Source organism: Bos grunniens, chromosome 23 (genome assembly GCF_055505025.1).
Source record: "Bos grunniens cultivar Pamir isolate PY7600 chromosome 23, Bosgru_T2T1.0, whole genome shotgun sequence".
In the NCBI taxonomy this organism is placed as follows: Eukaryota; Metazoa; Chordata; class Mammalia; order Artiodactyla; family Bovidae; genus Bos; species Bos grunniens.
In genome coordinates, this window is record NC_141187.1 from 27561316 (window position 1) to 27577749 (window position 16434).

Consider the following 16434-nt stretch of genomic DNA (forward strand, 5'->3'; position numbering starts at 1 on the left):
ATACCTGAATGGTTTAATGGTTTTCCCTACTTTCTTCAATTTAAGTCAGAACTTGGCAGTAAGGAGTAAACTTTCTAGTTTATAAATAAGAATTGAAATAAGTTAAATTTATTTTCTCAGGTGATTAAGACTGTACTTCTTGTGGAAAAGACATTTAAAATTTGTATTTGTTCTTGATAAATCCCTGGGAAGGTTGTGAATTAAATTTTTGAGTGAGGAAGTCTTTCCACCAATTTGAATTTAAAAAGACCTCCCCAGTCCCCTGCCGCCCAGACCCTTCCTCTAACTTTGGTTTCAGGTTCTACTTTTTTGAGCTAATTAGGTTCAGACTCAGGTCATTGTAGGTTGTATTTCTCCTTCTGATTCTTATAGGTTTGCTTTAAATTCCCCAAATAACTGGTCTACCACCTGTTCTTGTCAGTTGCTAAGTCAGTCCAACTGTTTTGCGACCCCATTGACTATAGCCCACCATGCTCTTCCATCCACGGGACTTTCCAGGCAAGAGTACTGGAGTTAGTTGGTAGCCATTTCCTCCTGCAGGGGATCTTCCCGACCCAGGTATTGAATACCCATCTCCTGCATTGGCAGGCAGATTCTTTACCACGAAACCATTAGGGAAGTCCAGTCTGCCACCTAAATGGTGTTAAAACATTGACTTGTCTTACTATATTTTATTTGACTTGATATTTTATATCACTGATAAGATTTCCAACTAAACTGAAAATCAAGCCTTCTGTCTTCTAGAACTGTAGGGTTCAAATGTATCATCCCTTAAAATTTGCACAAGGCATTTAATGAAGATCTTCTTTCTGAGTTCACAAATCAAACCTACAGCAAAAAAATCCCTATTACTGTCTTTATTAGCCTTAAATATTAGCTCTCAGTCTTTATTTTACATTGTATAAATTCAGGTGACCCTATGGGTTCCCTTTAGTATATGTAATTAATATTGCCTGAGGAACAGATTTATATGCCTTGTCTTATAATACCAGGCTGGGGAAGCACTGCCCAGTGAGGCATAATGTCTATCCTACAATATAATCAGGCAAAAGAGATGTAACATTCTTAAAATACAGAAACTCATTTAAATACAGCAATTTTTATAAACTTTGATCTCAATTATATCAATTTATATCTTTAACTTTAATTTTCATTAAGACCCCATTAACAAGCCTTGGTCTTCCAAGAGTACCAGAAGCTTTTCTTTTTAAACACTGACCATATTATCAATTTTAAAATAAATTCTTCAGCATCCTCAGTGAGAGATTGAACCAAGGGATGAAGGCTCTTTTGTCAATCTTTTAACTTGATTAATTGGCTTAATTTTTGCCCCAAGTGACCAACTTCTTATCAAATAGCTGTGTAATTATTCTTCCATGATAAATAAAGTATACTTATTTGGGGCCCTTTAATGCTGAGGAGGCTTCCATGGTGGCTTAGCGTTAAAGAATCTGCCTGCAGTGCAGGAGCTGAAGGAGATGCTGGTTCAATCCCAGGGTTGGGAAGATCCCCTGGAAGAAAGCATGGCCACTCAAGTATTCTTGCCTAGAGAATCCCCTGAGCAGAGGAGCCTGGCAGGCTACAGTCCATAGGGTAACAGAGACTGACAGGACTGAAGCGACTTATCATGCCTACACACAATGTTGAGGATCAATAAGGGATTCCTTTGGCCTATCAAACCTTAAGTAGTGTTGCAAAAGGTTTTTGCTTTAATCACATTAATGTTCATTTTTAAAAATTCTGTTTCTTAGTAACCATGGAAAGATTTCTCTTTTGGGGATGAGGCCCTTTAAAATTTGTACTTATTAGAGAAGAAATTTTTAGATTTTTCCTTCAGCTTCTTATTCCTCTATTAATCAACCTAACAAAAAGTTGATCTAATGTTTTATTAGGATTTGTAAGACTGATTGATGGGCAGCTGAGACCAAATATAAGGCTTCTCAAATTTTTTTGTGTTAAACTAAGGGAGTTTAACACAAACTCCCTTAGTTTAACACAAACTGTGAAGAAGGCTGAGTGCCGAAGAATTGATGCTTTTGAACTGTAATGTTGGAGAAGACTCTTGAAAGTCCCTTGGACTGCAAGGAGATCCAACCAGACCATTCTGAAGATCAGCCCTGGGATTTCTTTGAAAGGAATGATGCTAAAACTGAAACTCCAGTACTTTGGCCACCTCATGAGAAGAGTTGACTCATTGGAAAAGACTCTGATGCTGGGGGGATTAGGGGCAGGAGGAGAAGGGGACACCAGAGGATGAGATGGCTGGATGGCATCACTGACTCGATGGCCATGAGTCTGAGTGAACTCTGGGAGTTGGTGATGGTCAGGGAGGCCCGGCGTGCTGCAATTCATGGGGTCGCAAAATTCGATCATGACTGAGCGACTGAACTGAACTGAAGGGAGTTTTTAGGTTACCCATTTCATATATATTTTTTATCCACTTTCTAATTTGTTTTTTTTTTTTCCCCATAGATGCCAATAAAATAGCTGTTCATAGTGAGAACTTTCTAAAAATTCACCAGTTTAAAAGTTTCTTCAATTTAAAGACTCAATTGTCTGGCCATTGATGAGTAGAATCTTAATAGCAACTCAAACCAATAAGACACAAAAGGTGTCTCCACAAGAGACCAAAAAGAATGCAATCTTCACAAGATCTTAAACGTTTACTCACAAAACTTGTCTAAGTAAAGGGATATCATTGTACAGGCAGATGCACTGAAAGTTAAGATGACAAAGGCCTTATGTGTTGGGGCCCCTTATGACAAATTTTTTGAGAGTTGTCATGTAGTTACTTGCTCAGTCGTGTCCAACTCTTTGTGACCCCATGGACTGTAGCCCATCAGGCTCCTCTGTCCGTAGACTATCAGGAAAAAATACTGGAGTGGGTAGCCATTCCCTTCTCCAGGGGATCTTCCTGACTCAGGGATCAAACTTGGGTCTCCTGCATTGCAGACAGATTCCTTACCAAGAGTTGGCATAGCCAGACAAAATGATTGCTCAGAATCCTAGTCTATCTGACTGCCTGCCAAATTCTTGCCATATGTGTACCTTCTGGAAGGCAGAGATCAAGCTCTCAAAACACAGAAAAAATATCTGAGAAGAGCAGGTAGAACATTTACATTTCAAAGACACAGGGAGAAAAATGCAAGTTCCTCCATAGCAGATTTTTTTTTTTCCCTTTAAAGTCAGAATTCTGAAAAAATGTTCCATCAAGCCAGCTTTTTTTAGCTGTGCATGAAAAAACATAATTTGGGTATATCAAAAGAGCTTCAATTTGGCCATTTTTATAGTGAGATGTCCTTTAATTTGCAACAAAGCAGGTATTTGTAAGTACAAATTCTATAATTACACGATAAAAACTTCCCAGTATATCTCAACTGAGGATAACTCTTTCAGTGTCTTTCAATCAAGCAAAAGTTTCTCTGTCTTTCACCCAGGCATCTCTTCTTGAAATTAAATTTCAAGGAAAAACTACTACTCCAGCCAGAGATTTAATACCACTGATTAAAACTCAGGCTCATCAGTTAATAACAGGAGATCCAAGATGCACCCAGAATTGTCTGGAACTCTAAGGAGGTAGACGGGCACAAGGGAACTTCATCTGGTCCCAAAGCTAAAGATCCTCGTGTTCAGGTGAAGGAGTTCTGGTGAAGGAGAGAAGTCTGTTTTTGGTCACCAAACCAAAATTGTTGACTGAAAAACAAATGCACAAGCTAAAAGTTTCAAGTTCTATTTTATTGGGGACCTTACTCAGGACTAAAACCTAGGATACAGCCTCTCAGAGAGTTCTGAGGAACTCTTACAGAGAGATAAGGAAGGATTCAAGATATATAGGAATTTTAGCTGGGGAAAAAAAAAACAAAAACAAAAAACCTGTGGTGGAATACATCAAGATTACTTCTAACAATAACTAAAAAAGCAAAAACAAAACAGGCATCTCAAGGTAATGATATTAACACCTTTCTACACTTGGCAAGATACAAGAGTCTCAGCTCACTGAAATTATTCCTTTGATATGCATCATTGATACTGGGGCCATGTATCTTGTTTTCTCCATCCTGAATCTCCTTAGGGTACACCATCAGGTTCTGATGGCTTCGTGGTTGGTAACATTCATTGTTTACCAAAGTGTCAGGCAACATTTTTTGTCTGCAAGAACAAATTTTCACCATTTTTCCAATATAAAAATATTTGCTTCCTTGGTATTTTTCAGGACTTTTGTTTCTTTTCCTTTTTCTTTTTTTTTTTTAATTGTATCCATCTTCTCTGTCTACTGTACAATGGAAATTTTATTTTCACTTTCATTTTCTGTATTGGTTTTCCTTGAAATTCATACAAGTTTTTCCATTATATTTTTCAGAACAACTCAAGAAAGAAATTGGTAAGTTTTATGAATTTTTAAAAAATATATATTTCCAGATAAATGTTTTCCTCATTTCTTCACATTCACCTCTTACATACTGCTTGTCTTTCATTTTCATTCTTGTGAATTTCAAATTATCTTTTCCATTTTCTTTGACTTTCTGAACTCCTCCCCATATTGCCTTTTAATTCTCTCCTCTACTTTTTATTCTTTCTCTTTTATTTTATCTTCCTGTTGACTATCATAGCTTCATTATAAAGTTGGTGAAAAAAATTGGTGTGATGAAAGGGATTAGTCTAAGAAGAATGAGATTATTTCCATTCAATAGAAAGTTTCCTTTAACTTTGATTTTTCCTCATGTGCTCTGAGATGGAGTCCCCATTTTTTTTTATATATATTATCTTCGTTCAATTTAAGAATAGTATTCAGCCTCTAAAGCAGCTGAATAAGTTCCTCTTTTGTTGATCTTCTAAACACTTTGCATATACTACTGTCAAATGTAATCTTGATACATTTTGCTTGACAATAATCTCCAGTGATCTAAGGTGTAAAGATATTTTCACATGAATTTGCATCATCTTTTCTTTCCAACCAAAATTATTAGTGTACATTCATTTTTATTTTAACCATTTAATAGTTAATTCAACAAATTTCTCTTCCTTCAGGGTCCTGAACATATATTTATCAGTCAATCAAATAAACTTCATTGACATTATATCTCTAAATTCTATGGCTATTTTCTAATATACGTCTACATTATTTTTAGTATTCTACTTCAAGAATTATTATTTTCTGGGGCTCCAAAAGGACAGTGACTGTAGCCATGAAATTCAAAGACACTTGCTCCTTGGAAGAAAAACTATGACAAACCTAAATAGCATATTAAAATATGCTGTTTAGAGACGTTACTTTGCCTGCAAAGGTCCATATAGTCAAAGCTATGGTTTTCCCAGTAATCATGTATGAATGTGACAGCTGGACAGTGAAAAAGGCTGAGCACCAAAGGATTGATGTCTTGGAACTGTATTGCTGGAGAAGATTCTTCAGAGTTCCCTGGACAGCAAGAAGATCAAACCAGTCTATCCTAAAGGAAATTAGTCATGAATATTCATTGGAAGGACTGATGCTGAAGTTGAAGCTCCAATACTTTGGCCACTTGACTTGAAGACCCAACTCATGGGAAAAGACCCTGATGCTGGGAAAGACTGAACGCAGGAGGAGAAGGGAACAAAAGAGGATGAGATGATTGGATGGCATCACTGACTCAATGGACGTGAGTTTAAGCAAACTCTGGGAGATGGTGAAGGACAGGGACACACCTGTCCACGGGGTCTCAAAGAGTCAGACACGACTGAGCGACTGAACAGCAACAAGGTGTCCTTTCGTATCAGATTATATTCTTCAAATTTTAGTAAAGTTTCCAGATGGAATGAACTTCAGACATTTCTTTCATTGCTTTTGAAATGTACATTACTTAGCGAATTTCAGACACAAATATTGACAGATGCATAGCATTACTCACATCTTCTTTATGATGTTAAGAAAATCTGTTTAAATATACATACATAATTGTGTAATTTCTTTCAGAGAGGAAGAAGGATCAGTTCAAGTCCTGTGAGTAATGATTATCTCTCAGAAACCTTGACTGTTCTTCTTTTCTTAGAGTCTGCCCCTATGCCAGTGGGATAGAATGCAGAAATACAACAAAAATGTTTAGTGTAAGCAAAGCAGCATTGGAAGCATTATCTTTATAAATATCGATGCTTTCAATAAATTCTCTCTGAAGTGCAAGCTATGAATGACTCACCCCACAATTCTTTCTCTCCCCTTTCATTCCTTTGTTCCTTCCTTTCTTCTATGCCCCTTCCTTCATGCTCCTATCCCTGCCACCTTTGTTTTTTCTATATTCCTATCTAAACTCCACCTGATCATTTTTATCACCATATTTGAAAATTGGAATATGAGGATATAGGATAGAAAGAAGAAGTTCAAAGGATTCAGTAGAAGAAATAGAACAAAGACAAATATTTCTTATAATTGTTTGTAATAAAATAAGACAGTAAAAGAGACATGCAAGGATAAAAGTAAAGTTTTTTCTATTTTGTTCTTTTGCAGCATGGAGGGATATACCATTATATACTGGTGAGCAACACGGGTTCTGATGAACAAAATCCTATTATCAAAGATATTTTAAATGAACATCTACCATGTGCAAAATGATTTGCTGAAAGTCAAGGAAACTTCAGGGATTTATTTCATGAATCCAGTAGACTACTCATTATTCTAACAGATAATAATATGTTTGGAACATTACATTTTAGTAGTTTTATTATTTTCAATTGCATATAACATTGTTTTGAGTGTAGGTAGAATGGTTACCATCTTCTAAAATCTCAGGAATTGAGAGTGAATAATATATTATTTTGGAGAAGGCAATGGCACCCCACTCCAGTACGCCTGCCTGGAAATTCCCATGGATGGAGGAGCCTGGTGGGCTGCAGTCCATGGGGTCGCTGAGGGTCGGACATGACTTGAGCGACTTCACTTTCACTTTTCACTTTCACGCATTGGAGAAGGAAATGGCAACCCACTCCAGTGTTCTTGCCTGGAGAATCCCAGAAACGGGGGAGCCTGGTGGGCTGCCGTCTATGGGGTCACACAGAGTTGGACACGACTGAAGTGACTTAGCAGCAGCAGCAGAATGGTTACCATCTTCTAAAATCTGAGGAATTGAGAGTGAATAATATATTATTTGGTCAGACCCATCATATTCTATATTTCCTTTCAAACAAACTAAATAAAGTATAAATATTTATCCTATATGAATTTTGGATGAGGAGAGCATAGGGTTGGCACAGGTCTTCAAGTCATACATAATTTATCATCTTGTAAAAAGAGGTTCAAGAATATAAAAAGAGATTTGTCTGTTGGTTTGTTTTTTCTTTTTTTGGTTGTCATTATTCTTCAATTAAGGAGTTTATTACCATAGTATTCTGGACAGACAGGCAACTCTGTCAGATTGTGGATTCTTATGTTCATTTGTTCCTTGTAGATTGGAGAAAAGAAGAGTTCCAGACTGGTGAGTCTGTAATGATCCAAGAGAGACCTAGCTCCTTCTGGGTAGTCCAAGGGAAGATGAGGAAGGGGGTTTTAACTGGATCTTCCCAGGGCCAGAGGAGCCCTCACAGAAGGGAGACTCTGGCTTAAGCCTACTGAGACTCTTCCCAGAAACCTGATGATCTCTTGTCTTTGCAGTAAACATGACTCTGGATGCAACCACTGCCCATTCTGCTCTCTTCTTGTCTGAAGAGGGGAGAAGAATAACCTGGCAAGAACCAAATCAAGATCTTCCCAGATGCCCAGAGAGTTTTGTCTCCCTTCCCTGTGTGCTTGGTCAGCTCTATGTCAGCTCAGGGAGATACGTCTGGGAGGTGGAGGGTCAGGACGCACATTCCTGGGACCTGGGAGTTTGTAGGAATAATGTAGCAAAGGAGGGGAGGGTCATAGTGTCACCACAGAATGGTTTCTGGGCCATTAGGCTCTATAACGGGGAGTACTGGGGCCTCACATCCCCAGAAACTTATCTTACTCTAAAAGAAAAACCCTGTAGGGTGGGAGTATTCCTTGATTATGAGGCTGGAGATGTATCTTTCTATAACATGACAGATGGATCCCACATCTACACATTTTCCAAACAAAAATTTTATGGTGACCTAAGGCCACTTTTTAGACTTTGGTCCTCTGACTCAGGCCCTCTGACTATTGTCCAGGTGGAGTAGAACACAATGATGCTGTAATTCATATGCCTAACATTCCACGATGATTACAGTTCTCCCCACTAGACACAAATTTATTTGTTTCTTCCTCCTTTACTGGTTTATTCTAAGATGAAGCTCTGATACACACACTGATGGTTGCCTCTCATAGTAATTCTCCCTTCTTCCTAAGTTATAGGTCCCTCAATTATTACTATGCCTATGACAGTCTAGTAGAAAGAAGAGGTTTCCTAGCATCCCCTGATGAATGTGACTAAATTATGACCAGTGCATTTTAAGATGAATTATTCTGTATGACTCTTTGGAAAAGACCCTGATCCTGGGAAAGATTGAGCAAAGAAGGAGAAGAGGATGACAGAGATTGGATGGCATCACCGAGTCAATGGACATGAACTTGGGCAAACTCTGGGAGATGGGGAGGGACAAGGAAGCCTGGAGTGCTGTAGTCTGTGGCGTTGCAAAAAGTTGAACATGACTTGTCAACTAAATAACTACATTCAGTATCATCTCTGGAATGTGTTCTTAAAGGAAAATTATGTGATTTTCTTCTTTTCTCTAACTATTTGGATGGCTGGAATGTCACATGATGGGTGGATCTCTAAGAATATCTCTGATCATGTAATATGATATGGACAGAAAAGAAGATATTAATGGAATGATTCTGGAGTTTTGACAGCTTTATGAAACTACTATATGTTCACTTTCTGAATTACTTCCAGTAAGAAACAAATTTTGTCTCTTTAAACCATTTGTATGTTTTATTTTTGCCTGTTGTGACTGAATCCAATACTAACTCAGCATCCTCCCTTTAAGGATGGTAGCAGGTGACATCCACAGTTGAGTATTCAGATGAAACCGGAAATGTAAAGTCCTGTACTTGCTTGCTCAGCTACTCCAGTGTGTCATTCTCATTAGGGTCTTCCAATTTCTCCTGAATCTTCAGTCCCTCTTGACTTTACTTCCTACCCTCTCCTTTGTGGTTACCATGGTTAATAATTTTAAGTATTATCTTACTAGTGAGTAAAAATCTCTGGCCTCATTGCCCTTATATCACATGTACTTGAAAAAAAACCTCCAAATATGGATAAATCTAATTACCTATCTCTCATACTGACAGTTAAACATGCTATAGAAATCCACACATGTGAGCAGATGGTTCCTCTTTACGTGTGTGATTACTTATCACAACTTGGACACCAGCACTATCAAATAATCCTCTCATTCATTAAAAAATCTACCTTCGTTCAACTTCCAAATCTACTCCCACCTTATACTCATATATGACCATGTTCCCACTTTGAAAAATAAAATTAACAATAATAATAATCATCAATTAGAAGATAATTATCTCATTTTTGTAATAATAAATTGCCGGGGTCCAGCCCCAGCTGATCCAGGGTATTCGAAGGAGAGACGGCGTAGGCGAAGATCAGGAAACATTTGCTTAATTAAATGTTAATTAAGGATATAAAGAGTAATAGAATGAGGATAGCTCAGTGAGGAAATTTAGTGGAGAAAAGCGGCTGAAATAAGGATAGCTCAGTAGGAAAATTCAGTGAAGAAAAGAGGCTGAATAAAATTCCAAAGCAGGGAATTAACGTCACCTACAAAGGCCGCAGGCGTCCTCCCGTTCTCCCGAAAGAGAGGAGACACTAAGGCCTCCCCGGTCGGATCTTAGAAGCCCAGGCAAAATTAGTAGGCTTGACGAGCTTCCCCGCCTCAGAGGAAAAATTCAGCCAGAAGGTGAAAGAAAGAACGACATGGGGAGACCAAATTTTGGAGAACAAAAAAGGGTGTACTTTATTTTTCAAAGTAGTTTATACCTTAAGTTGTGCATAGAGGATAATGGGGGAAGGGGTGGAGTCATACAAGGACAGCAGTTCCTCGTTCTAATCGAAACCAGGCTTTCAAACTTATCATATGCAAAAGTTCAGGTGATTTACATCATCTTCTGGCCAGGAGGCCTGTTAACATTTTAAGAAACTTATTTTTCTCTAAAGGTGATTATTCCAAAGTCAGGCGATTATTCCAAAATCAGGCGCCAGCCTCCAAAAAGCATTGGATAGAGTTGCATTCCTATAGGGCAAAGGTGAGGTGGGCTCAATCAAGAAAAGAATTAACTCAAGCGTCCAAGGTTACAAGCATTGAGGCTAGTACTTACATTTCTATACACCCATTATATCAATCAATACACTGCCAAGGACACAGTAGGTAAGGGGTATGGAGACTTAGCAGCAAACATTGGCCCAACAAGTGAAAAACCCTTCACCAATACAATTTCTAATCAATCTTTTAACTACTCAAAAGAATCTGTGTTTAGACAGTTTAGAACATCTCCTGTCTCTCACAGTTGGGAGGCTCTGAACAATCACATGTGGCCGGAAAAACCTATTCAGGCAGGCTAGAGGATTTCCAAAGGAGTTTGTAGGTTGAAACACTGTCACACCCAAGAATTATTAACTGGAGCTGTAAGCTAACTCTTTTTTCAGAGAGAGGTAGTGGGGGACAGCCCCCCGTAAAGTCAGAGGTGTAGGTGAGAGCACAAAGCAGAAAGTAGGCAGACTCTGGTTTTGCGGGTAGATGCTTGAGAATTTCCAGGGGGACTCCTGAGGCTTGATCCCGCCTTTGCGTGTGCCAAGCCTCCTTCCTCATGACCTTTGCCATGGGCGGAGCTCGCTCCCTGCCATAAATATAACAAATCTAAATCTCCACCTCTCCATTACTCCTCTCTCACTGTGTTATTAACAGAAGTATTTCCCTTTCTTCATGGGAACACCAACCCATCTTTATCTCCATTCATTCTGTACAGTGCTCTCTGGACATCAACCCTTCAGTTGTTCCTCTCAGACTTGCCATGAGCTTTTCCCCAAGAACCTTATGTTTTTCAAAATCTTGTCCACCTTAAAAATCAAAACAATACAATTTTCTACCACTCTAGATCCTCCTTTATACTCTGCTTTCATAAATTTCTCAAAATAATTATATAAAAACTGTGTTTGTATTTCTCTGATTCTCATTTCCTTCAGAATATACTCTAGGTTATGGGTTAAACTGTATCTCCCTCACCACCTCTCCTAAATTCACATATTGAAATCCTTTACCTCCAGTACCTCTGAATGTGACTTTTTTTGGAAATGGGGTAATTGCAGGTGTCATTAAAGATGGAGTAGAGTGCATCCCTCATACAGTAAGACTGTTGACCTTAAAAGGGGGAGGGAAATTTAGACATCCACAAAGGCACAAGGAGAATGCCATGTGAAGTCTGAAGTCTGCTTCCACAGCCAAGGAATACCCCAGATAGCTAACAAAATACCAGCTGCTAGGAGAGAAACTTGGAACAGATTCCTCCCCAGCACCTTCAGAAAGAGCATTGCCCTGCCACACCTTAGTATCACAATTCTTGCCCCCAGAGCTGTGATATAATAAACTTCAGTCATTTAAGGTTAATTAACGTGTGATACTTTATTATAGTCTATTAATAGTCATAGCAAGCCAATGAACTCTTTTTTATTTTGTTTTGTTAAACACAATCTGATCATTTATTCTTTAAAAAAAAATAATAACCCAAAACCTGTTACAGAAACTCCAGAGAATTTCTGCACTTCTATAAATTTCATGAAACAGTTGAAAACCAACATAGAAAAAAAAGTTTTAAATTCTAAGATTGTAATGAATTTATGTAAAGTACTTAATTCTATGATAATTATGTCCGTATTTCAGTGTTCATAATTCCACATGCCTTAATACCCATTGTTTCATGTTAAAGCTATCAATATCCTTAATTCCTATTTTACAGATGAGTAAAGTAAGGCTTTGATTATTTATATTGCTATCAGGCTTTTAATGTTTTCCAAAGTCACACATTTACTAGATGCCAGAACTGGAACTAGAATCCTAGTCTTTTAACTCCACAAATCCAAGGCAACTGTTGCTAAACAAACTCACTCTTTTCTTATTTATATAGACCAAAGCATCACAATATATATACTTCATGCTGAAGACCAGTTACAGGTTTCTGATTAAAGAAGTAAAATCAGCAGCAGTGTGACCAAAGAGAGTTATAGTAAATGTATGCTAAGTTGCTTCAGTGGTGGCCAACTTTTTTTGCCCCCATGGACTGAAGCCCACCAGGCTCCTCTGGTCATGGAATTCTCCAGGCAACAATACTGGAGTGGATCACCATGCCTTCCCCCAGGGGATCTTCCCAACCCAGGCATCAAACCCATGTCTCTTACATCTGCTGCATTGGCAAGTGGGTTCTTTACCACTAGCATCAGCTGATAAGCTCACTTTATAGTTAAACGGTGGGTGTTAAAGCTCTTAGTTTAAATGACCACAAGCTATTAATTCTCTACTCCAAAGGAACGTTACTCCAAAGTAATGTTCCAAAAAACATTATTTCTGTGATAGTCTCTTGATTAAATAAAGTGCTCAAATCTTTTCTAATGTAAAAATTATAAAATTCTATAGGTTGCTGTATTTTCTAGAAAGTGCTATTCTAAATTATTTCAACCCTACAAGTGAAGCAGTCAAAAGAAATAGAATCTGCCAGCTTGCCCTGCCCTACGGATTTTAGATTTGATAGTCCTCACCATAATTAAATAACTTCCCTACCCCCTCATAATAAGTAAACCATGGAAGCCAACTCTGATTCCATGATGGAACTGTTTCTTTGACTTGCTTTCATTGCTTTTGTTATTATAATCATACAGAATAATTTGCTTCAAAGAATCCTGCACCTCTGCCTGACTGTTAAACTAAAGTGCCTTTGTCAGAACCCTGTCTACCTGCAGATGGCAGGAAGGAAGAAAATAACACATCCCCTGCCTGAGGCTTGGCAAAGGGGGCCAAAGAATTGGTCCTAAAAATAGAGGGACGAATGTAGTGACCGAAGGATGAAAAAGCAGATAAAACCAAAAGGGTTTTGGAATGCAAGAATGGAAAAATCAGACCCTTACAATCCTTCCCTCCCCCATATCGTAACTATTAATGGATTTCAGGTCCTCCTATGCAGTATCCGCTGGATCATGGAAAAAGCAAGAGAGTTCCAGACAAACATCTATTTCTGCTTTATTGACTATGCCAAAGCCTTTGACTGTGTGGATCACAATAAACTGGAAAATTCTGAAAGAGGTGGGAATACCAGACCACCTGACATGCCTCTTGAGAAAACGTATGCAGATCAGGAAGCAACAGGTAGAACTGGACATAGAACAACAGACTGGTTCCAAATAGGAAAAGGAGTACGTCAAGGCTGTATATTGTCACCCTGCTTATTTAACTTCTATGCAGAGTACATCATGAGAAACGCTGGGCTGGAAGAAGCACAAGCTGGAATCAAGATTGCCGGGAGAAATATCAATAACCTCAAATATGCAGATGACACCACCCTTATGGCAGAAAGTGAAGAGGAACTCAAAAGCCTCTTGATGAAAGTGAAAGTGGAGAGTGAAAAAGTTGGCTTAAAGCTCAACATTCAGAAAACGAAGATCATGGCATCTGGTCCTATCACTTAATGGGAAATAGATGGGGAAACAGTGGAAACAGTGTCAGACTTTATTTTTTGGGGCTCCAAAATCACTGCTGATGGTGACTGCATCCATGAAAGTAAAAAACTCTTACTCCTTGGAAGGAAAGTTATGACCAACCTAGATAGCATATTGAAAAGCAGAGACATTACTTTTCCAACAAAGGTCCATCTAGTCAAGGCTATGTTTTTTCCTGTGGTCATATATGCTTGTGAGAGTTGGACTGTGAAGAAGGCTGAGCACTGAAGAATTGATGCTTTTGAACTGTGGTGTTGGAGAAGACTCCCGAGAGTCCCTTGGACTACAAGGAGATCCAACCCGTCCATTCTGAAGGAGATCAGGCCTGGGATTTCTTTGGAAGGAATGATGCTAAAGCTGAAACTCCAGTACTTTGGCCACCTCATGAGAAGAGTTGATTCATTGGAAATGACTCTGATGCTGGGAGGGATTGGGGGCAGGTGAGAAGGGGACGACAGAGGATGAGATGGCTGGGTGGCATCACTGAGTCAATGGACGTGAGTCTGAGTGAACTCCGGGAGTTGGTGATGGCCAGGGAGGCCTGGCGTGCTGCGATTCATGGGGTTGCAAAGAGTCGGACACAACTGAGCTACTGAACTGAACTAAGCAGTATAACCTGTCTCTCCTTCTACCCCACAAAGGGAGAAGGTATTTGCCTTACTCTTCCCCCACCCAGTATACGTGCCTCATCCAATCAGCAAATGTCTCACAAGACACCTATCCCACTCCTTGTATCCTGGGTATAAAAGTGGACTAAAGACCCCTGTTCAATGTCAGTTCTCCCTTGAGCTGGCCTGCTGTTCTAAGAGCATCTCTCACTCTAATAAACTTTATTCTCCTCTAATTCTGCCTCATTTCTGGAAATTCTTTTCCAAACTGCACTTGGACCATGACATTTTTGGTGGCCTGTATGGGGACTTGGGGTCTCTTCCCTACCTCCTCACTTCTCCTTTCCATAGGGACCCTCTGCGAACAGGCAAGTGCTGTGGAAGCAACTGAGGAACTCTGGCCAGCGTTACCCTCTGGTGTATCCCAAAGGCCCCACTGCTCACTGCACTCCAGTAGTTGCCACCCGAATAGGTGAGGGTCTCTCTTTTAGACTCCTTTCTAACTGAGGACTAGTCCAACCAATATAGTGTGGGCATGGGTCAGGCACTTAAAAGCCATTAGGGCATCTGCTACATGCAGACTCCCATGTGAAGATAAGGGGGACATGGAATGGATCAGGCCACAAGGGCAACCACCCCCAGCAAAACAACTTCCATGCACTGTGTCAGGCACATAGTGGTTGAAGCAAAACAGATACCATTGTCCCCTGGCCACCACCTCCCCAATAGGATTGTAAGTCAGATTCCTCAGCTTTCTTCCCTGTCACTTTCACTTCTCCCTCTTTCGGTGTGGATTGATTTACAGGAGCCTAAATGTTGCCTCTGAGCCATCCCAAGAGTGCCTTCCACGTTTCAGGGAATCACCAGTGAGTCACCTGGTGGCTCCCAGGAATGTCTGTCTGCCTGGGTCACATGGTGTCTTAGCCTCACAGTTCTGTCACATGGTGCCTTAGCTGTCACATGGTAACTTAGCTGCATGTTTCTCAGGGGCCACCTCTCACTTCGGATGTAACTGTTGGGACAGTTGGCCATTTTGTGCCATTAGTCACACAGATCACTGGGACCAAAGGGACAGTGTCAGCCGGTGACTGTCAGTACCCCATTCTATGGCAGGTAGGCTAAGAGTGGGTTCTGGTACATCCCAGGAGCCTCTCTCAAACTCACTCCTGTCTGCACTCTCAGAAAGTGGAAAATTTTGACCCTGAAAAAGGCTTGGCCCAATACAAATTGGGGGAGTCCGCAAAATGATGGCCTGTGAATGGCATAGTAGCTTTTGCCAAAAACAGGGAAATGACTCAGAATTTCCTTACATGCAGTCCTTCACAGACCTCAGTCAGAATCCGGATTTGAGAGACTCATGCAGCATGTGTCTTTCTGTTGCCTCCTTATCTCCCGTCCCTTTCTCTCTCCATCAGATTTCCAGATGACCCCTACTCAACCTTTCATATCCACATGATCTCTAGGAAAGGATTCTGAGGTTCCCTTTGGTCCAGATAGCCCAAGGGGTCAAATTCACCCATTCCAGTCCATTTTAGTTCACTGATTCCTAAATGTTGATGTTCACTCTTGCCATCTCCTGTTTGACCACTTCTAATTTACCTTGATTCATGGACCTAACATTCCAGATTCCTATGCAATATTGGTCTTTACAGCATCAGAATTTACTTCTATCACCAGTCACATCCACAACTGGGCATTGTTTTCACTTTGGCTCCATCTCTTCATTCTTTCTGGAATTATTTCTCCACTCTTCTCCAGTAGCATATTGGGCACCTACTGACCTGAGGAGTTCATCTTTCAGTATCATATCTTTTTGCCTTTACATACTATTCATGGGGTTCTCAAGGCAAGAATACTGAAGTGGGTTGCCATTCCCTTCTCCAGTGCACCACGTTTTGTCAGTACTCTCTACCATGACCCATATGTCTTGGGTGGTCCTATACAGCACGGCTCATCGTTTTTTTGAGTTAAAAAAGGCTTTGGCCCATGTGATCAGTTTGATTAGTTGGATCCAACATCTGTTGGCATCGAAAAAGCAAGAGAATACCACAAAACCATCTACTTACACTTTATTGATTAAGCCAAATCTTTGTGCGGATCTCAACAAACTGTGGAAAATTCTTCAAGAGATGGGAATACCA

The 16434-nt window shown here is 39.8% G+C and overlaps 1 pseudogene; it reads left to right on the plus strand.

The window, feature by feature from the left end:
• Positions 1-7623: 7623 nt before the first annotated feature.
• Positions 7624-8705, plus strand: LOC147347002 (butyrophilin subfamily 1 member A1 pseudogene; annotated as a pseudogene).
• The last annotated feature ends 7729 nt before the right edge of the window (positions 8706-16434 follow it).